This window comes from Macaca fascicularis, chromosome 4 (assembly GCF_037993035.2).
Source record: "Macaca fascicularis isolate 582-1 chromosome 4, T2T-MFA8v1.1".
In the NCBI taxonomy this organism is placed as follows: domain Eukaryota; kingdom Metazoa; phylum Chordata; class Mammalia; order Primates; family Cercopithecidae; genus Macaca; species Macaca fascicularis.
In genome coordinates this window covers 69,922,934-69,945,824 of record NC_088378.1, presented here as the reverse complement: position 1 = coordinate 69,945,824, position 22,891 = coordinate 69,922,934, and the positions used below count along the sequence as shown (strand labels likewise).

The 22,891-nt window shown below is 42.0% G+C and overlaps 1 protein-coding gene and 1 pseudogene across 2 annotated transcripts in view; both read right to left on the bottom strand.

The window, feature by feature from the left end:
* The window catches only part of PREP (prolyl endopeptidase), a 133,677-nt gene that overhangs the window by 13,107 nt on the left and 97,679 nt on the right, over positions 1-22,891 (bottom strand). The gene's annotated exons all lie outside the window — the stretch shown is intronic.
* On the bottom strand, positions 7,896-22,233 carry LOC141410197 (large ribosomal subunit protein uL29 pseudogene; annotated as a pseudogene).

The window sequence follows — 22,891 nt, the reverse complement described above, 5'->3', positions numbered from 1 at the left end:
CTTGATCATTTTAATACAAGTCTCTGTACTTCTCTTTACCTGGGTCTCCTGTGATTTCCCTCAGTGACTAACAGTGAAGCCTGTCCAGCATCCTCACCTTAGAGATGCCTGAATGCCTCAACACCAAGACCTTAGTTTCCACCCTACCCTAGCTGCTGGTTCCCTCCAATGTTTGCTGTGTGTCTCTTATGTGCCAGGGACTGCACTCAGCCCTGATGTAAAGAAGGCGAGATGCGTAATTCCTGCCCTCATGGGACTTAAGAGTCTCCTGAGACAAACCAATAGCACGATACTCACCCATCACCTTGGTTACACCTTGGCCCTTAGAGCCTGAATTTCTTCTGCAAGGAACTAGGACAACCCCCCTTGCGGTTCCAACTTGCTCTTTTGCCACTTCTGTCATTTCCTTACCCCTGGGGTATCTGCCTTTATTTTTTAAAAAACTCTTATGAAGACATTCAGTTCTTTATATTCTCTCAGGCTGTCAGCATCGCTTGGGCTTTCCTGGCCCAGCTTGGGACCCCTGGGCAGCTCTTTAAATGTCACTAAGTCTGGAACTCCTCTAATTCTGACCCAAACCCACGGGATTCCTTCTCCTCCCCTGGGCTGCTGGACACTCAGGAAATGGCAACTTGCTTCATTACAAATGAATACTTGATCTCAGCTGGCTCTGAACTTACGTCTTACGTCTTTTCCTTCCTCAATGTCTTCCATCTTTCCCCACTTAAATCAATTCAAGAGTAGTTTCCAATGTCTTCCTTTTTTTTTTTTTTTTTTTCCATTTCTGACAGCACCATTTGCATCCCTACTCTCTGCCTCTGGCCTTGCCTATCCCTCATAGGGTCCATCTGCTTGTAGCTCCTGGTAAAGTTTCTGCTAACTTCATTCAGTCTCTGCAACCCCAGAGAAAGGAGGATCGCCCTGTCTTGATTCCATTTCTCACTGCCTCCACTACTACTGTGCTCTTTCAATTATTGGTTTTTGTTTTTTGTATTTTTTCCCTTCGGCATACAGCTAGACTCAAATTTCTCCTATCCTAGCCAACAAAACCTTATGTGTCACCCTGTCTGCCTCTTAAGCTACATCTCCATCTTCCTAATCATTAATCCCGAGTACCCCATACTCACAGCTCACCACTTTCCCACCCCATTGATTCCCATCCCCATCCCTGCTCTTTCATAGGTCATCAATGAATGTTTCTGTCTTTCTCGTTGCCTCTCCATCCCTGCCTCTACCCTGTTGGTATATGTCCTTCCCAACATTTTCATGGGTGTATAGAGACATACCTATTTACATGTTCAAATACACATAGGGGTTATTATTATATAGTGATAAATGGGATCGGGCTAATATTGGGCTATGATTCATTCTCCCTCTTCACATAGCAATTTATCATGGAATTCTTTTCAGAGTAAAACACCCAGATTTACCTCTTTTTAAAAATGGCTGCCTAATATTTCATTCTATGGATGCACACACATTTAACCATTTTCTCACTGATATTTAGGTTATTCTTTATGTTCTGTGATTGTTAATGATGTAATAAACCCCTTTTAGATAAATCTGGTATTCTCATGGTATGATTTCTATATGATATATTCTTAGACATGAGACTGCTAAATCAAAGTATACATACACTCAAAAATTCAATAAATCTGGACCAAATATTCTCAAAGAGGACTGAACAACTTAGGTGCCCAGTGACAATGTCTGCCTAAGTGTCCATGCCTCATCAGTAGTGGATGTTAAAATGGATTTTAATTTTTACTAGTCTGACAGGCAAACACTGCCATTTCCTTATTGTATTTTTTTATTAGCAAACATTTTCATTGTCATTTTATATTTTGTCCTTGGAGAACAAAGTATACCTGCTCTTTTATTCTGTTACTTCTCCTTTCTGGTTACAGAAATTTATCTTACACTAAAAGGTAGTAACCTTTTTTCTATCATGCTTTGTTTATATTTTGTCCCAGTACACCACCAGTTGTTTTTTTTTTTTTTTTAACTTTCTCTGTGGTGTCTTGAGATGCAAAAAGGTGTTAATATTTATGTACCCAAATATCTGTTTTTCCCTTTTAGCTTCCTAGCTTATAAAACATTCTCGACCCCAAGTTATAAAAATTTGTCTATAATTTCATCTTGATTTTTTACATTTATATGTTATGTTTACATATGGTCTGGGATCTACGTTTTCCCAAATGGCCAACTATTAGACACCATTTATTGGAGAATCGATTCTTTCTCTTTCTCTCATTGTTCAGAAATGACATTATTGAATGGTTCCTTTCCAGGCCTCATCCCTTTCAATCCCTATATGGCAAATGCTTCTTTGGCTTCCTGGGTGGAGTATTTCTCTGGTTCTTTTACATTCCTTGAAATCTTTTTCAACCTTCCTAATTGATCCATTATTACCTCCTCTTCTTCCTGTTTTGCAATTTTCTATACTTGGCTGTCTCTTTTCTCTTTTCAAATTCCCTCTTTGCCATCTCAGAGAGCTCCAACAATCTGCTCTACGCAAAGGACCTCCATGTCCACATCTGCAGGGCCATAGCCAGACGTGTGTTTCCTGGAAGTCACCTGTGAGGGGCTGGTTAAGAAGCCCGTCAAGTTGCCTAGGCTACGGGGGTTCATGATCTCATGTGGTAGATGGCCTGTCCACATCTCCAAATCAATGTGCCCAGATACATGCTCCTCCATGGGCCTCTTACTTGGGCTAATAGCAACACTCTCTTCTCAGCCACCCTATTTTCAACCCTCAGGATCATCTTGTGCCAAGGCCCCTACACTCAGGCACCCACTTGGTCATTTGGTTTCACAAGCAAGTGTCTTCTCTGTCATTTATATAGGCAAACCAGCTCAGAGCTCTCCACTTCACTAGCATCATGACCAACCAACCAACCAGTCTCCCTGACTCCTCTCATCGGCTACAGTGGAGTTGTGGTAGGACTATTAGAACCTTAAACTATTATTAGTAACATATAAAATGTCATTTATACATATATATAAGAACCATTAGTGCTTGATAAGTAAACAGTTGCCAAAGCTTAAATGCATGTGTTGTTTCTTTACTTGGTAGTTTATTGCTATCACAGTACTCAGGTTCAAGGTAAACAAAATTACTTCCTTTTCCTTTTTCCCATACTGTAACCAATGAGAGAGCTGATAATACACCTCCATTCTTTCTGAGTGTCCACTGTGCACACCGTTCTATAGTGGGATGCCAAAGCTTTTATGAGACCCTCAATGGACAGGAAGACAAAGTGCTCACATGGGATCTAACAGATGCCCACTTGAGTAATAGGAAAAGTCTGTCTGTCTTCCAGGGCTAACAGCTCATCATGTGAGGCAGAGAGGGCCCTGTCTTCCTTCTTCTTGTCAACAGCAGAGTAAATGGGTTGTACAATAGATCTAGTTCAACAAGGAGCCTGGACCTGGCACCCCCTTTCACCTTAACAGACTACAAGCACCACCAAAGAATACACAATGAACAGACAGATTGTCTTTGGAAGCACCGGTAAGATCTCATAAGCGGGACTATCTTGGAGTATATGAAGCCTTCATGAGGGACACAGAAAATAAAACCAAACATTACGACAGTGATTCAAAACCACAGTTAGTTCTAAGCATTAGTGAGCCAGCCAGCGGCTGACCGAAGTTACACAGTAAATTAAGAAAGCTGCTTTCCTTAATTTCATTTTCTTCTTCTTTAAACGTTAGACTCTGTTGGTATCTTGGGCAGCTGGAGATGGTGGCCTCAGGCCCTGTTGTGAAGAAGCAGGCAGCCAAGGTGATGAATCACCTGAGAGAGACCCAAGAATGTTGGCACTTGCAGGACATCCAACCCCAAGAGACCTCACCTTTGTCAAGCGGCCCCACTACATCCAGCTGCGGTGACAAAGGGCTGTCCTCTAAACATGGCTGAAAGTTCCTTCATGAGGAACCAGTTCGTCCAGGCCTTGGGCAGCAAAACAGCACTCAGCTGCCTAGGCTGGCCCACAGGTACTGACCAGAGACAGAGCAAGAGAAGAAGCAATGGCTGCTGGCCTGGGCTGAGAAGAAAGCTGCTGGCAAAGGGGAGGTCCCCACTGGAGACCACCTGTCCTTGGAGCAGCGGTTAACACTGTCACTACCTTGTGGGAGAATAAGGTGGCTCAACTGGTGGTGACTGCACACAACATGGATCCTTTCCAGCAGGCTGTCTTGCCATCTGCCCTGTCTCATGAGAGGGGGTTCCCTACTACGTCATACAGGAACGGCCAGACTGGGACGTCTAGTCCACAGGGAGACCGGCACCAGTGTTGCCTGCATACAGGTTAACTGGGAAGACAAAGGAGCTCTGGCTAAGCTGGTGGAAACTACCAGGACCAGTTACAATGATGGGTATGCTGAGATCACTGTCACCCGGGAGGCAATGTCTGGGGTCATAAATCTGCAGCTTACATTGCCAAGTGGTAAAAGGCAGAGGTCAAAGAACTTGCCACTAAACTGTGTTAAATATACACTGCTGAGTTTCTGTACTTAATAAAAATTCTCCTTCAAAAAAAAAACAAAAAAACCCAAAAAACTTGAACTCTTCATTGTGGAGACACACAGCAGCATAACAATATTATTCCACATCCCAAACCAGTAACATTAAGCACCACAAGGCTGTAAGGAACCACACCCTTCATGAAGCCCACACTGATTCTTGATAGAGGGCTGAGAAGGGTATTTTCGGAGCAGTCACAAGACTGTACCACCTGGTAAACAAAGCTGGTGTCAGTTCTTTCTCAGCCCTGAGGATATATGATAATAACAGTAAATTCTGGGACTTTAAAATTTTAGTTTCAGATATAAGGAGAGGTTGTCACTCTGGGCTTTCATCCAGCTAGCAGTCCTCTCTTATTTTACAAATGACAAAATAAGAGTCAAGAAGATAAAGATACCTGCCAAGGGTTGGGTGTGGTGACTCATGCTTGCAATCCCAGAACTTTGGGAGGCCAAGGCGGGCAGATCACTTGAGGACAGGAGTTCAAGACCAGCCTGGCCATCATGGCAAAACCCAGTGTCTCTAAAAATACAGAACTTAGCCAGTTATGGTGGAGGGCACCTGTAGCCCCAGCTATTCAGGAGGCTGAGGCACGAGAATCTCTTGAACCCAGGAGGCAGAAGTTGCGGTGAGCCGAGATTGCGTCATTGCACTCCAGCCTGGGCAACACAGCCAGACTCCGTCTTTAAAAAAAAAAAAAAAAAAAAGATACCTGACAAGGCAACACTGCCAGCTTATGGCAAGTTACTACCAAGGTCTCTCAAGTCCCTGGTTCAGTGTTTTTTTTCCTACTACATCACAAAGTAATTAACTTCAAGTTATTACTTCCTTGTAAATATCTTTATTGGGTGCAATTATGCAAAATGTTGAAAGTGTTAGAGCCTTTGGCATAGATTTAACACATTCATTTCTTTCTTCCCCAAGACAATGACCACCCATCTCTAGGGAATCCAGGGGACAAATATTCTGCCAGAAATGCTATTTGCTTTTTTTTTTTTTGAGACGGAATCTTGCTCTGTTGCCCAGGCTGGAGTGAAGTGGCATGATCTCAGCTCACTGCAGCCTCTGCCTCCTAGGTTCAAGCGATTCTCCTGCCTCAGCCTCCTGAGCAGTTGAGAATACAGGTGCGCACCACCACGCCCGGGTAATTTTGGTATTTTTAGTAGAGACAGGGTTTCACCATGTTGGCCAGGCTGGTCTCGATCTCTTGACCTTCAGTGATCTGTCCACCTCAACCTCCCAAAGTGCTGGGATTACAGACGTGAGCCACCGCACCCAGACTGTTTTCGTTATTTTCTTAAAAAGGAGACTCATTCAAGCATTTAAAAAGCGATATTCCAGATACAAGAGTGGTTGCTGTTACTATTTTAGCAAAATGAGTCAGCTTAGAAAGATGATCCTTTTCCACACAGTCATTAGTGTTACCATCTTGAAGACAGATTATTAAAGCAATAAAAATCCCACTACATCTTTCCATGGCCATTCTACTAAAAAAATTCCATTTCAATAGTATTTTTTTAAGGCTTAACAGACACCATTCATTTCACAAATGAAAAAAACGCTTGAGCGAATCATAAAGCTATCCCAACTTTTTAAGTAATCAATTAAATTTAAAGCAGCTTCTGATTTTGCACATTTAAAACCATATTCTAAGAATAATTGTTTAACAGATAAGAACTTACAGATCCTTGAGCTGAATGTTTTTTATTAAAAAAAAAAAGAAGAAATGATGTACATTTATATAAAGTACATAAGTATAAAGTTTCAGAAATCCCATGTCTGTTGTTAAGCACAACTTTCCAGAGGCATCACCAGTGATAAAGCAGTTTAACTCTGGAAGCATGTTTTAGCACAAGATGGCAATCACTAAATACACATCTAGCTGCCTTAACATGCAAATCTGGTTTCAAAAAAAAAAGAATATCTTCCTTTAAAGAAAAAAGAGAAGTATGACAAATCAATGGCACATTACTGTTCCTTCAAATGAATGACCTTAGTTGTGCAAAGATCACCTATCTCTCTTGAAATTATTCTCCTTGGGATGCACACATTGAGTAATAAAATCAATTGTGTTAAGACGCGAATGTGCAATCAGTTAGGTTCCTGAAAACAATCTTCAGTAACACATTTGATCCAGTTCAGATACTGTGCTATCTGAGGCAAATGCCAGGACTCCCACTATCGCCAGTCATGGGATGTGCTCATCTATGAAAGATGAAAGGTAGGCTGCAAAGGGCAGCCCCTTCACACAGAAGAATGTCTGGTGATAGCAACTCCTGCCTAATTTTAGAGCCTGACAGGTTTAAAGTAGAATGTTCATAAAAGGGTGTTGAGCTCCCCCTTTCTATCAGAGTTGACAGAGGCCACTTGTGTGGTCTGTGCTACATGTGCCAAATAAATCTGACAAGGAGCAGAACTGCTCTGAGTCCACAGGCAGCATGCAGAGGAAAAAGACATTCCATTACCAAAAGAACTGGGCAGTAGGCAGGCAACCTCTGTGCTTCAGTTACCCTGTAAAATGAGCATATGAAGAACTTCCCAGGACTTAGAGGGAGGCACTACATGTTTCTGTGCTGTACTAAGGTGAAAAATGCTAGCCTGGCATTAGAAGGTTGTCATCTTGTCTATGCTCCAGGCATTTAACTTTTGGGGAGTGGAGAGGAGTTAAAGAGTCATCTTTGGGTGGAAAATATAGAAGGAAAGCCTATTCCAGACTGCTTTAGTTTTTCCAAGGATGGCTGGTCATTTTGGTAACACTGGGGATTTAAAAGCTCCCTTAGGATACCTCAATAACAGCAAAGTCTGTCTATTTAAAATCTGTTTTAACTTTCTTGAGCACCAATAATGTGCTAAGTGCTATACCGATCATCTCTGCAGAAATTCAGCAGCTTTCTAAGGCTCAACCATCTGTTTTTTTGGAATAATACGCCTTTTCCCAGTCTCAAACTGTGAAGCCAAAAGCGAAATAGAAAGTAGAAGTTCTGAACACAAGGAAAGAAGGGCAGTGATGGAGGCACAGCTGGATCTCGTGCTATGGCACTTTGATACATTTGGATTTCAGTGGTAACCCGGTGTTTTGAGGTAGAAAGACACACAGGGCTATGATGAATAAATCTGACTTGATCGTAGAACATCAAAGCCATCTTCAGTTCCACTGGTCTGATCTCTTTGTAGTCAATGAAGACACATAATCAGACATTTTCATTTAAAGTGAAGGAACCCTGCTACACGCGGAGGCCCAGAGAAAGCAGCTTCTGTTTTGGTACAGCCAGAAACTGCCCGGTAACATGGCTCACTGCAATGGGATTTAGGCTGCACATGAAAGGCATATGCTGTGTGTTTTGCTCCTGCATAAGAACCACGATGAATCCATCATCAGGGGGTTATGAGTTCTGCATTGTTTGCCTTCAATAAATATTTGTTGAATGAATACACAATTGCATATTAAATACACACTTTTCTTTTGTTTTCCTCAGCCAGTTCTCTTTTTTTGACGATGTGACGTTCACGCCTTGACTGTGTACTTACGCAGCGGGTACAGCCACTCCTTCCGTGGCTGCTTCTTGGTCTCTGGTTCTCCTCGTGCTTGCTGGGCCAGTGGCGCATGGCACGTGTCTTCTCAGGCCGCAGGTCCAGGGGCTTGTACTTCTTGCCCTTGTAGATTTTCCTGAAGTTTTCTTTGTGTTGAGTCTGGTTAATTACGGTAAGAACACGGGCAATGGAACTGCGGATGACACGATCTTAGAGAGCTTGGAGGGCTGGTGGCGACGCGCGGCTGGGACTGCTCCACCTTCAGGTCGTCTAGCTGTTTGAGCAGCTCCTCCTTCTTACCGCGAAGGTCCCGAGACTTGATCTGGGCCACTGCTGCACAGGCCGCCCCTGCAGCCTGCTCCGAGGGCTAAATACTCTCTTTCATCCTCAAATACCTATACCAGCTTGCCTCAGGTCTGGAGCTCAAAGTCATTGTAGCTGCCTCTCCCACACCATCTTATCCCTGCCTGCCTGCACAAGGGCCTTGGCTTCCAGGACTCCTGCTTCCAATCTGAGCACCTGTTACCAGATTAATCCATCTAAAACCTCCTTTTTAATCTAAGTCACTCTCCTATTCAAAAATGCCTCTCCATTCTCTACAAAATGAAGTCCGTGTGTGTGTGTATGTATGTATGTATATAAAGCAATCCTCATCCTCCTGGCTCAGCCTCCTGAGTAGCTAGGACTTCAGGCATGCACCCCACACGCAGCTAATTATTTATTTTTTATAGAGACATGGGTCTCATTATGTTGCCCAGGATGGTCTCAATCTGCTAGCCTCAAGCAATCCTCCTGCCTGGGCCTCCCAAAGTGCTGGTGTGAACCACCAAACCCAGCCAAAGTCCACGTTTTAGACCAGCAATTAAAGCTCTCCACTCTCTGCCTTCAACTTCTCTCAGTTCTTCCCAACTTCAACCAGCCTCTCTAGCGATATTGCTGTTTCACACCTCCAGAGCCCCAATCCCAATGTCACATGCCTTTCTAGACCAAATCACGACTGAAAAAAAAAAATCTATTGGCTCTTAGAAGTTCACTTGTTTGAACTCCTCCTCCCCTACCCAATGCAGACACCCGCAAAGCTACATCTCAGGCAGGTTCATCCTTTGCTTAAATATTTCTAGTAGCAAGAAAGAAACTTAAAACAGCACAAATGGCCATTCATTGCATTTTGGAGCCTCTCTGTTAGAAAGTTATTCCTTACCTGAAAACGTTAAAACAACCAAAACCAAAAGAAACAAAAGTTAGCCAAGGTTCTGGAGACAGAACTTAGTGACAGAACCTTGCAAGCTAATTATCAACTAAAGTTTCCATACATTTAAAAACAAATGTTAAAATACCTGCCAGTTAGTTTCTATATTTTTCACAACAGAGTTTTCTTTAGTTCATACTTTGGTCAAAATTCACATTATTTATTTTACTTGACTTGTTTAAAACACTTATTTAGTTCTTACCATGTATCAAGCAAGCCCTAGTCTAAGGACTTGAAAAAATTCTTTCTCATTTTAATCCAAATATGAGGTCTATACAGTTGGCTCTCTATATCCACAGGATTCACACCTGCAGATTCAACCAACTGTGGATTGAAAAAACTTTTTTAAACCCAACAAAAAATAATACAATTAAAAATTTAAAAAACAGGATAGTATAACAACTATTTACATAGAGTTTACATTGTATTAGCTATTATACATAGTCTAGAGATAATTTAAAGTGTGTGGGAAGATGACCATAGGCTGTATGCAAATGCCGTGCCATTTTATATAATGAACTTGAACATCCTCAGATTTTGGTATCCACAGAGTGTTCTGGAACCAACCCCCCGTGGGATGTACTATGAATACTCCCACTTTTCAGCTGGGGTCATTCTAACGCACATAAATTGTTAAGTAAGGAACCCAAGTCATACATCTTGTAAATGATGGAGTCAGAATTTGAACCCAAGCTTTCTGGCTCCATGCTCTATGCTCTTAGCCACTGTAAAAAGGAAATCAGCCAATCCCCTCCCTGCTCCTCTGGGGGCCCCTCCTGAACTCTCCATGGCACTGAATTGTGCTCCCATGTGTCCCCATTCTAGGCCTGTGCATCTATTTGCCTCCGTAACCAGCATGGTACCCAGAAGACAGTAGGTGCTTAGAAAACATGCTAGATTAATACATAAATTAATGCCCAAACTAGACCCTATATTTCAATTAAGTATCAGAAAAGGTAGTTTGAATGGTGTTTCATTAAAAAAAAATTTATACAAACAGAGCAGCCTACAGTCTTGCCTGAAAATGCTTATAACTTGAAAAATAAGATAAAATGAACTTTAGTTGAGGCACTTAAGAGATTACATAAGCTTTTTGAGGTCACAAATTTCCAACTTATTACTAATGAAAAATACTTAACATCTGACATTTTCCTTATGTGTAGCTGTTAATCTATTAATTTAGCAATGCCAGGGCAGAGGAGCTTTATGGGTTCTTAAACTGGTTAGTTATGGTAATTTACTGCATGAGATTGCACCTGCATAATAAAAACCCAACAAGGATACGTGAAATCCATTTCAAATCCTCATTAACTCAAAACTACAGCAGACCACTTATTTGTTTTATTGCATTAGGTAGAAAAATAAAATTAATAACCAAAATGCTGGAAAGACAAACTCTGGTCAGAATGTTCATTAATAGAACAGAAGAGAATTGTGCAGCCTTAAAAATTTGTGGCTGGTAACTATTCACCCCTTAAAAGGGTGAACTATTAAAGAGAGGCAGATGTTAGTGGGGAAAAAGCAGAGCAGTGTTTGTGCAAGCAAGCAGGTCATGGCAGTGTAGGGGATTAAATGGGACTGTATGAAGCTGAGTGTGGCCCCGAATTGAGGACAGCATCAACAGAAGTCCTAGAATCAGGAAGTTGGCATAACTGTTCAATACCATTTTTTGTTTTGCAAAGAGGTGGTCAATTAGAAGAGACTGAACTAGAGGTGTAGAGGCGGCATCACAAATAGCTCCTGGGAAGGAACTCACTAGGGTGGTGGGGAAAAATGGGCGGGGAGGGGGGGGGATAAAGGCAAATCACAAAGTTCAGGAATCCTGCTGTGAAGGTACAAGAACAAATTCTTTTTGATTTATATTCTGAACTTGGCTGTGTGAAATGTTTTATATTTGTGCAGTGGAGTAACAGTAGCAGAAATCTTACCAGTCAAATCATATGTATCTTTTTTGATGGCCCAGACATGCCTCCCACCACTCTAGCCCCAGTGCTATCATCATAGACAGATTTTTGCATATTCGTTTCTAAATACAGAAATACACTTTTAATCTTATAGATATATCCTTTTCTTTCTTTTTTTTTTTTGAGACAGGCTATCACTCTGTCACCCAGGCTGGAGTACAGTGGTACAATCATAGCTCACTTGCAGCCTCAAACTCCTGGACTCAAGGGATCCTTGTGCCTCCGTCTCCTGAGTAGCTGAGACTACAGGTATGTGCCACCATGCCTCGCTAATTTTAAAATTGTTTGTAGAGATGGGGTCTCACCTGTGTGTCCCAGGCTAGCCTCAAACTCCTGGGCTCAAGTGATTATCCCGCCTTGGCCTCCCAATGTGCTGGGATTACAGGCGTGAGCCACCTTGCCCAGCCCTATATATACCTTTTTATTATCACCAGTAATCAAGAAAACGAAAGCTGAAGATGACAAACTGAATCATGTTCATGAAAGATTTAGAAAAGAACATGGTATACTTTAATGATAGACAGCATTCAGGATGGTGGATGGGGAATATTGATGATTATGAAGTATTGGGGTGCATACAGAAAGGCTGGCAACAAAGTCAGTACGTGGAGTGCAATAGCTTTCATTTAGTGCATTTCAAGTAATATTTCTGCTACCCGGTAATTAGCACACATGTCCTAGGCTGTAAGGAAACCCCTCATTCATGAGAAGCAGTTAGGCTCCCTGACCCCTCACATGGCCAATTCACTACTACCTGACATTCACTGGCTCCTCTCATAGTCAAATGCTCACGGCCAATCCCAACACTGCCCAGTCTATATGCCCTGTGACTTCTCTGCAATACCACACCATCCTCCTTGAAACTCTTCTCCTCTGGCTTCTGTGATGCCAGCTTTTGTGGCTCCTCCTCCTCCTGTGTCCCTGAAATGTGAGCATTCCTGGAGACTGTGGTCCTCTTCTCCCATCATACACACTGTTGGGAGTTTTCGGCTGTGCCCATGGGCTCCTCCACCACCACCACCAACCCGCCCTCACCACCCCCTTCACAACTTTCCCTGGAACGTGACTAATTCTCTAAGCACCTGGTACATAGATGGCCTGATGTGAATCCTACATAGGCCCTTAAGGGTCTGGATCTGTCTCCCTTTCCAGGCTCACGTGCTGTGGGGCTCCAACCAGTCTACTTGTTTATCTGCAGCACTGTGAGGACACCTTTGCTTTTGTACAAGCGATTCATTTCCACTGGATTGGTGCCTTCTAATTCTAGGTTGCTGCAAGCTTACAAATGTTTGGAAAGCTTTTAGACAAGCTGACCAATAAAAAAGCAATTCTACTAACATGTAAATTCCACCGACCTAGTCCTTATTGTGTTTTATGAGACTCTGGGATCATTACTTTGGATTTATTTTCTTCAGACTCTGGATGCTTACAGCTTCATCCTTTTAGTGGCTTTTGGCTTTTCTAATATCATGTTTTTAAAAGTAGCTTATTTCTTGCATTCAACTTCTTTTCCCTTCTTTGCTTCTCAGTATTTGTATGAATTTTTATGTATGATTTGTGTTTTCTTCATTATTTGCTTCTTGTGCTCTTTCTGTCTGCCCAAAGCTCCTTTCCAGGAGGCCTTGTTTCCAAGAGCAGCCTTAGATACTGCTCCTTCTCCAGGTTCCCATAGAACCTGTGAGCAGCCTATTAATATGGTTTTCCCTCCACTGAATTGCTGGAAATACTTGATTACATCTCCATTTTCCCTAGTAAATGTTATCCTGCCTTATATTACCAAAAATAATCATTTCACAGGTATTTACTAAGCACACCACAGTGCTTAATAAATATCTGTGAAATAATTACTTTTATTTGCTTAAGAAATCTTTTCACTCAGTCATTCTTTTTTCTTTTTCTTTTTTTTTTTTTTTTTGAGACAGAGTCTTGCTCTGTTGCCCAGGCTGGGGTGCAGTGCCGTGATCTTGGCTTACCACAACTTCCACCTCCCGGGTTCAAGCGATTCTCCTGCCTCAGCCTTCTGAGTAGCTGGGATTACAGGCACCCACCACTACACCCGGCTAATTTTTGTATTCTTAGTAGAGACAGGGTTTCTCCATGTTGACCAGGCTGGCCTTGAACTCCTGACCTCAGGTGATCTGCCCGCCTCAGCCTCCCAAAGTGCTGGGATTACAGGTGTGAGCCAGTGCACCCAGCCACACTCAGTCATTCTTAGATGCTTACTGTGATTTCTCACTTGAAAATTCCATTTTATTTAAATTAGGATTAGTCAATACAACCATCACTGTCTTTAGCATCCTTTCGTTTTTATGGGGCACGGTGACTTCTAGGGCCTCACTTAGACTAATGCAGCATTCAAGACATTACAAGAAACACAATGAAGAAAACATACACATAACCCAATACAAATACTGAGAAGTGAAGAAGGAAAAGGAAATTGAATGCATGAAAGAAGCTATTTTTAAAAAGATGATGTTAAAAAAGCCAAGTCACTAAAAGGATGAAGATCTGACTGTCCAGAGTTTGGAAAAAAAAAAAAATACAAAGCAATGATCCTAGATTCTCATAAAACACAATACGGAATGGGTCAACTGAATTTACATGCCAGTAGAATTGCTTTTTTACTCGTCAACTTGTCTAAAAGATTTCCAAACCTCTGTACACATGCAACAACCTAGAGCTGGAGGGCTCCAGTAAAATACAAGCATGCTAGGAAAACAGAAAAATTTACTTTGAAGCCCTGTAAGGGAGGCATAGTATTATTTTCTGTTTTGGTTATAAACTGTGGCCTAAAATAACTCTTAAAGACTAGATAGCACAAAAAATTTCACAGAGGTAAAACTGGTAGTAAAACATTCATTTTCTGACAATATTTGTCCATTTCTAGCGGACAAATTACCCTACCAGAGGAGAGGGAGATGGTCCAACATAGAAATATTTTTTTAAAAAGAAATGTTTCACTTTTATAGGTTTCTGGCAACAACTATATCATTTCAGACTCCGTCTATCACAACTGCTTTCATTCGTCAAGTATTTATACATATCTACTCTGTGTTCTGGACTCTGGGGACACAGCAGTGGGGAAAACCACATTCTAAAGGGGAGACAGACAAACACATGAATGAAAATCTAATGTCAGCTGGTGATGAGTGCAATGGAGGTACGGGTGAGTGAGTGGGGAAGGGCTGCTACAGTACACAGGATGGAGAGAGGAGTCTCTGATCCATGCAGAGTAAGTGACTCTGTGTAGTACAAAGGATGGAGGGCCAGGAGTAGAGGCAGTCCAGGCAGAGGGGAGGGGTAGAGTGGGTGAGCACATGCATGTATGCCAAGCAAAGAAAGGAGGCCAGAGCGGCTGCAGCAGGGGGGTGAGGGAGAGTGGCAAGAGATGAGTGAGGGAGAGGGCAGGGGCCAGGCTGGTGGGGTCTCATGGGCACTGCTCAAGGCTGGTCAAACTGGCAGACAAATATGATCGTGAGGGCTAGGCTATTTATTAAGAAGCCACTTTATCCTATGAAAAAATGGCAGAGTCCCTACTGTTTTAGTTTTGATCTCAGAACTGACTGCCCTGCCTGCTAACACCGACCCCAGCCAGGATGTCAGCCCACTAATGCATCAAGAATGATACAAATCATTCCCCAAACTGACACCAGTACAAACTCTCAATATTGTGGGGGTAATGTGTTTACGCGATCTCGACTCACTGCAATCTCTGCCACCCGGGTTAAAGCAATTCTCCTGTCTCAGCCTCCCAAGTAGCTGAGACTACAGGCACGTGCCACCACACTTGGCTAATTTTTGTATTTTTAGTAGAGACGGGGTTTCACCATGTTGGCCAGGCTGGAAAACAACATTTTTATTTTTATTTTTAGTTGAAACTCAAGAAAAAATAGTAAGCAGATGGAGAATTCAGGGCCTAAGAGGTCTCACAGAAGGAGACCAAGGAGCTGGTGCTTGGATAACCTGCACTGACGCCCCCAGGCACTCTTTTACATTTATTTTTGTTTTTTATTATACTTTAAGATCTAGGGTACATGTGCACAATGTGCAGGTTTGCTACATATGTATACATGTGCCATGTTGGTGTGCTGCACCCATTAACTCATCATTTACATTAGGTATTTCTCCTAATGCTATCCCTCCCCCCCTCCCTACCCCACGAGAGGCCTGGTGTGTGATGTTCCCCTTCCTGTGTCCAAATGTTCTTATTGTTCAATTCCCACCTATGAGTGAGAACATGCAGTGTTTGGTTTTTTGTCCTTGCGATAGTTTGCTAAGAATGATAGTTTCCAGCTTCATCTATGTCCCTACAAAGGACATGAACTCATCCTTTTTTAATGGCTGCATAGTATTCCATAGTATATATGTGCCACATTTTGTTAATCCAGCCTATTGTTGATGGACATTTGGGTTGGTTCCAAGTCTTTGCTATTGTGAATAGTGCTGCAGTAAACATACATGTGCATGTGTCTTTATAGCAGCATGATTTATAATCCTTTGGGTATATACCTAGTAATGGGATGGCTGGATCAAATGGTATTTCTAGATCCTTGAGGAATTGCCACACTGTCTTCCACAATGGCTGAACTAGTTTACACTCCCACCAACAGTGTAAAAGTGTTCCTATTTCTCCACATCCTCTCCAGCACCTGTTGTTTCCTGATTTTTTAATGATTGCCATTCTAAATGGTATGAGATGGTATCTCATTGTGGTTTTGATTTGCATTTCTCTGATGGCGAGTGATGAGCATTTTTTCATGTGTCTGTTGGCTTCATAAATGTCTTCTTTTGAGAAGTGTCTGTTCATATCCTTTGCCCACTTTTTGATGGGGTTGTTTTTTTCTTGTAAATTTGTTTGAGTTCATTGTAGATTCTGGATATTAGCCCTTTTGTCAGATGAGGAGATGGCAAAAATTTTCTCCCATTCTGTAGGCTGCCTGTTCACTCTGATGGTACTTTCTTTTGCTGTGCAGAAGCTCTTTAGTTTAATTAGATCCCATTTGTCAATTTTAGCTTTTGTCAATTGCTTTTGGTGTTTTAGACATGAAGTTCTTGCCCATGCCTATGTCCTCAATGGTATTGCCTAGGTTTTCTTCTAGGGTTTTAACGGTTTTAGCTCTAACATTTAAGTCTTTAATCCATCTTGAATTAATTTTTGTATAAGGTGTAAGGAAGGGATCCAGTTTCAGCTTTCTACATATGGCTAGCCAGTTTTCCCGGCACCATTTATTAAATACGAAATCCATTCCCCATTTCTTGTTTTTGTTAGGTTTGTCAAAGATCAGATGATTGTAGATGTGTGGTATTATTTCTGAGGGCTCTGTTCTGTTCCATTGGTCTATATCTCTGTTTTGGTACCAGTACCATGCTGTTTCAGTTACTGTAGCCTTGTAGTATAGTTTGAAGTCAGGTAACATCATGCCTCCAGCTTTGTTCTTTTGACTTAGGACTGTCTTAGCAATGTGAGCTCTTTTTTAGTTCCATATGAACTTTAAAGTAGTTTTTTCCAATTCTGTGAAGAAAGTCATTGGTAGCTTGATGGGGATGGCATTGAATCTATAAATTACCTTGGGCAGTATGGCCATTTTGACGATACTGATTCTTCCTATCCATGAGCATGGAATGTTCTTCCATTTGTTTGTGTCCTGTTTTATTTCATTGAGCAGTGGTTTGTAGTTCTCCTTGAAGAGATCCTTCACATCCCGTGTAAGTTGGATTCCTAGGTATTTTATTCTCTTTGAAGCAATTGTGAATGGGAGTTCCCTCATGATTTGGCTCTATTTGTCTGTTATTGGTGTATAGGAATGCCTGTGATTTTTGCACACCGATTTTGTATCCTGAGGCTTTGCTGAATTTGCTTATCAGCTTAAGGAGATTTTGGGCTGAGACAATGGGGTTTTCAAAATATACAATCATATCATCTGCAAACAGGGACAATTTGACTTCCTCTTTTCCTCACTGAATACCCTTTATTTCCTTCTCCTGCCTGATTGCCCTGGCCAGAACTTCCAACACTATGTTGAATAGGAGTGGAGAGAGAGGGCATCCCTGTCTTGTGCCAGTTTTCAAAGGGAATGCTTCCAATTTTTGCCCATTCAGTAAGATACTGGCTGTGAGTTTGTCACAAATAGTTCTTATTATTTTGAGAAACGTCCTGTCAATACCGAATTTATTCAGAGTTTTTAGCATGAAGGGCTGTTGAATTTTGTCAAAGGACTTCTCTGCATCTATTGAGATAATCATGTAGTTTTTGTCTTTGGTTCTGTTTATATGCTGGACTACGTTTATTGATTTGCTTATGTTGAACCAGCCTTGCATCTCAGGGAGGAAGCCCACTTGATCATGGTGGATAAGCTTTTTGATGTGCTGCTGGATTAGGTTTGTTAGTATTTTATTGATGATTTTTGCATCGATGTTCATCAGGGATATTGGTTTAAAATTATCTTTTTTTGTTGTGTCTCTGCCAGGCTTTGGTATCAGGATGATGCTGGCCTCATAAAATGAGTTAGGGAGGATTCTCTTTTTTTTCTATTGATTGGAATAGTTTCAGAAGGAATAGTACCAGCTCCTCCTTGTACCCTTGGTAGAATTCGGCTGTGAATCTGTCTGGTCCTGGACTTTTTTTGGTTGGTAGGCTATTCATTATTGCCTCAATTTCAGAGCCTGTTATTCGTCTATTCAGGGATTCAACTTCTTCCTGGTTTAGTCTTGGGAGGGTGTATGTGTCCAGGAATTTATCCATTTTTTCTAGATTTTCTGGTTTATTTGCGTAGAGGTATTTATAGTATTCTCTGATGGTAGTTTGTATTTCTGTGGGGTCGGTGGTGATATGCCCTTTTATCATTTTTTATTGCATCTATTTGATTCTTCTCTCTTTTCTTCTTTATTAGCCTTGCTAGTGGCCTATCAATTTTGTTGATCTTTTCAAAAAACCAACTCCTGAATTCATTGATTTTTTGTGTCTCTATCTTCTTCAGTTCTGCTGTGATCTTAGTTATTTCTTGCCTTGTGCTAGCTTTTGAATGTGTTTGCTCTTGCTTCTCTAGTTCTTTTAATTGTGATGTTAGGGTGTCAGTTTTAGATCTTTCCTGCTTTCTCTTGTGGGCATTTAGTGCTCTAAATTTCCCTCTACACACTGCTTTAGTCCCAGAGATTCTGGTATGTTGTGTCTTTGTTCTCACTGGTTTCAAAGAACATCTTTATTTCTGCCTTCATTTTGTTATGTACCCAGGAGTCATTCAGGAGCAGGTTGTTCCGTTTCCATGTAGTTGAGTGGTTTTGAGTGAGTTTCTTAGTCCTGAGTTCTAGTTTGATTGCACTGTGGTCTGAGAGACAGTTTGTTATAATTTTTGTTCTTTTACATTTGCTGAGGAGCGCTTTACTTCCAACTATGTGGTCAAACTTGGAATAAGTGGGATGTGGTGCTGAGAAGAATGTATAATTTGTTGATTTGGGGTGGAGAGTTCGTTAGATATCTATTAGGTCCGCTTGGTGCAGAGCTGAGTTCATTTCCTGGATATGCTTGTTGACCGGTCTACTGTTGACAGTGGGGTGTTAAAGTCTCCCATTATTATTGTGTGGGAGTCTAAGTCTCTTTGTAAGTCTCTAGGGACTTCCTTTATGAATCTGGGTGCTCCTGTATTGGGTGCATATATATTTAGGATAGTTAGCTCTTCTTGTTGAATTGATCCCTTTACCATTATGTGATGGCCTTTCTTGTCTCTTTTGATCTTTGTTGGTTTAAAGTCTGTTTTATCAGAGACTAGGATTGCAATCCCTGTCTTTTTCTTCTTTCCATTTGCTTGGTAGATCTTCCGCCATCCCTTTATTTTGAGCGTATGTGTGTCTCTACACGTGAAATGGGTCTCCTGAATACAGCACAAAGATGGGTCTTGACTCTTTATCCAATTTGCCAGTCTGTGTCTAATTTTAATTGGAGCATTTAGCCCATTTACATTTAAGGTTAATATTGTTATGTGTGAATTTGATCCTGTCATTATGATGTTAGCTAGTTATTTTGCTCGTTAGTTTATATAGTTTCTTCCTAGCATCGATGGTCTTTACATTTTGGCATGTTTTTGCAGTGGCTGGTACTGGTTGTTCCTTTCTATGTTTAGTGCTTCCTTCAGTAGCTCTTCTAAGGCAGGCCTGGTGGTGACAAAATCTCTCAGCATTTGCCTGTCTGTGAAGGATTTTATTTCTCCTTCACTTATGAAACTTAGTTTGGCTGGATATGACATTTTGGGTTGAAAATTCTTTTAAGAATGTTGAATATTGGCCCCCACTCTCTTCTGGCTTGTGGAGTTTCTGCTGAGAGATCCGCTGTTAGTCTGATGGGCTTCCCTTTGTGGGTAACCCGACCTTTCTCTCTGGCTGCCCCCAAAATTTTTTCCTTCATTTCAATTTTGGTGAATCTGACAATTACGTGTGTTGGAGTTGCTCTTCTTAAGGAGTGTCTTTGTGGCATTCTCTGTATTTCCTGAATTTGAATGTTGGCCTGCCTTGCTAGGTTGGGGAAGTTCTCCTGGATAATATCCTGCAGAGTGTTTTCCAACTTGGTTCCATTTTCCCCATCACTTTCAGGTACGCCAATCAGACGTAGATTTTGTCTTTTCACATAGTCCCATATTTGTGGAGGCTTTGTTCATTTCTTTTTACTCTTTTTTTCTCTAAACTTCTCTTCTCACTTCATTTCATTCATTTGATCTTCAATCATGATACCCTTTCTTCCAGTTGATCAAATTGGCTACTGAAGCTTATGCATTTGTCATGTAGTTCTCATGCCATGGTTTTCAGCTCTATCACATCATTTAAGGACTTCTCTACACTGGTTATTCTAGTTAGCCATTCTTCTAATCTTTTTTCAAGGTTTTTAGCTTCTTTGCGGTGGGTTCAAACTTCCTCCTTTAGCTCGGAGAAATTTGATCATCTGAAGCCTTCTTCTCTCAACTCGTCAAAGTCATTCTCCATCCAGCTTTGTTCCGTTGCTGGCGAGGAGCTGCATTCCTTTGGAGGGGAAGAGGCACTCTGATTTTTAGAATTTTCAGCTTTTCTTCTCTGTTTTTTCCCCATCTTTGTGGTTTTATCTACCTTTGGTCTTTGATGATGGTGACATACAGATGGGGTTTTGGTGTGGATGTCCTTCCTGTTTGTGGGTTTTCCTTCTAAGAGTCAGGAGCCTCGGCTGCAGGTCTGTTGGAGTTTGCTGGAGGTCCACTCCAGACCCTGTTTGCCTGAGTATCAGCAGTGGAGGCTGCAGAAGAGTGAATATTGCTGAACAGCAAATGTTGCTGTCTGATCGTTCCTCTGGAAGCTTCGTCTCAGATGGGTACCCAGCTGTGTGAGGTGTCAGTCTGCCCCAACTAGGGGGTGTCTCCCTGTTAGGCTACTCGAGGGTCAGGGACCCCCTTGAGGAGGCAGTCTGTCCATTCTCAGATCTCAAACTCCATGCTAGGAGAGCCACTACTTTCTTCAAAGCTATCAGACAGGGACATTTAAATCTGCAGAGGTTTCTGCTGCCTTTTGTTTGGCTATGCCCTGTCCCCAGAGGTGGAGTCTACAGAGGCAGGCAGGCCTCCTTGAGCTGCGGTGGGCTCCACCCAGTTTGAGCTTCAGGGCCACTTTGTTTACCTAGTCAAGCCTCAGCAATGGTGGGCGCCCCTCCCCCATCCTCGCTGTCCCCTTGCACACTCATTCCCTCCTGGCAGAATGGAGAAAATGCCCCTTCTCCTCTGAAGGCGAATCCTACCTCTTAGGGCTGTGGCTCCCTTCCCTTTCTCAAGGAACTTGTTTCCGAGTGAATCCCTCCCTCCGGAACCATCCCATCAATACACCAAGGCAATCTACTTTCTCTCAATATGCCATTGAACTCATATGCCCCATGCAAGTTTTCATTGTATGGGGCCCATTTTCTGCCCCTCTCCTACCTTCTCGCTAGTCCTGAACTTAAGGACACAAAAGCTATGGAACGCCTTTTTGGTAAAGTTTTATGTAATTAAGACTGATTTTTTCTATAGGTTTTCTTAGCATAGCTGTACAACTTATTCTACAGGAAGAAAACGTCAAATTTGAAAAGTAATCGGAAGAGAGAGAGTAGGAAGACTGGGAAGAAGATGTAAATCACAGCTGTTAAAAGTCAGAGATGCTTGATTAATGTACCAGGGATTGTATTTTTCTTAAAAAATTTATTTTTAGTTTAAGCTTTTCATATCATACCATTAACACAAGATTAATACAAGTCCTTATTTTACTGCAAAAATGCAATAAAAAATATGTAAAAGTATAGCTAATTCTCCCCATCTTCAATCACACCTAAAGAAACCAGTAATCGGAGCATCTACTTACTCCTCTCTCGTCCTTCCTGACACACCCTGGTCAGCCCTCATCTGCCCCACTACTCACTGAAAGTGCTCTTATCAATATCTTATCAATAAACCACCTTGCCAAATCCAGTAAGTCCTCTTCCTTCCTCATTTGCCCAACCATCAGCACTGGGTGTGGCCTGCCACTCCCTCCTTTTAATCCCTTTTCCTGGACTTCCTGCTCTGCCAGGTGAGGTCTCTGTTGGTTCAGCTCTCACCTCCCTGGCTGCTCCTTCTCAAGCTCCTTTGCTGGCTCTTCCTCCTTCAACTGACCCCAATAGATGTGGGGCTGCCCCGGGCTCAGTCCTGAGCCTTCTCCACTCTTTATGTGCTCTGCACGTGACTTTACCCTAGCCCCTGGATTTAAGTAACATATTTATGCTGAAGATTTCCACTTAATCCTCTAACTCAGATCTCTCCTTTGAGCATGAGACTCAAATATCTAACTCCCTATTTGACACTGCCACTTGGATGATATTTAACATGTACCAAAAACTTAACATGTTGAAAATATTTATCCTACTAATCTCATCCTACACAACCCACTGCCAACTCACTGATAAATGGTACCAGTTTCTCAGATCCAAAAATCTCAGTCATTCCTCACACATCCTTTTCTCTCAGCCCTCCAACATGCAATCCCTTAGCGTGTCTTTGCAATCCTACCTTCCAGGTATATTCCAAACTCACCAGCCCACCTTGTCCACAGTCCCCACTCCAGCCTGGGCCACCTTATCTCTTATCTGGTCTACTGCTACCAATGTCCATCTGCTCTCTCTGCTTCCTTATCAGCCCCTCTAATCTGTTCTCCACAAAACAGAAAATGATTTTCTTACATCAGAACCATGCTGCTCTCCAGTATAAAATGCTGCAGTGACTCCTATCACACTTGGAATGAATCTGACATCCCTAACATGGCCATGAGGCTCTCTGCCTTCCCCCTGCTCTTCATCCACTCCCCGCTTACTCACTGGGCTTCTCTTAGGTCCTCTCTGAGACCAAGTGCTTTGTTCTCAGGGTCTTTGCTTTAACATTCTGGGCTGCCTGTCCCCCGTTTTCACTTGGTTAGTTCCCTCTGAGCCTTTAGGTTTCCATTTAAGTGAAAACTCAGGGGAGCTTCCCGTGACCACTCCAACTGCAGAGGGCCCTTTGTCATTCTCGGCTGCAGTCTTTGTTTATTTCATGCACAGCTCTTCTCCCAACTTGCAATGCTGACATTTATTTTCTGTTCACTTGTTTTTGCCAGTATTTCTTCTCA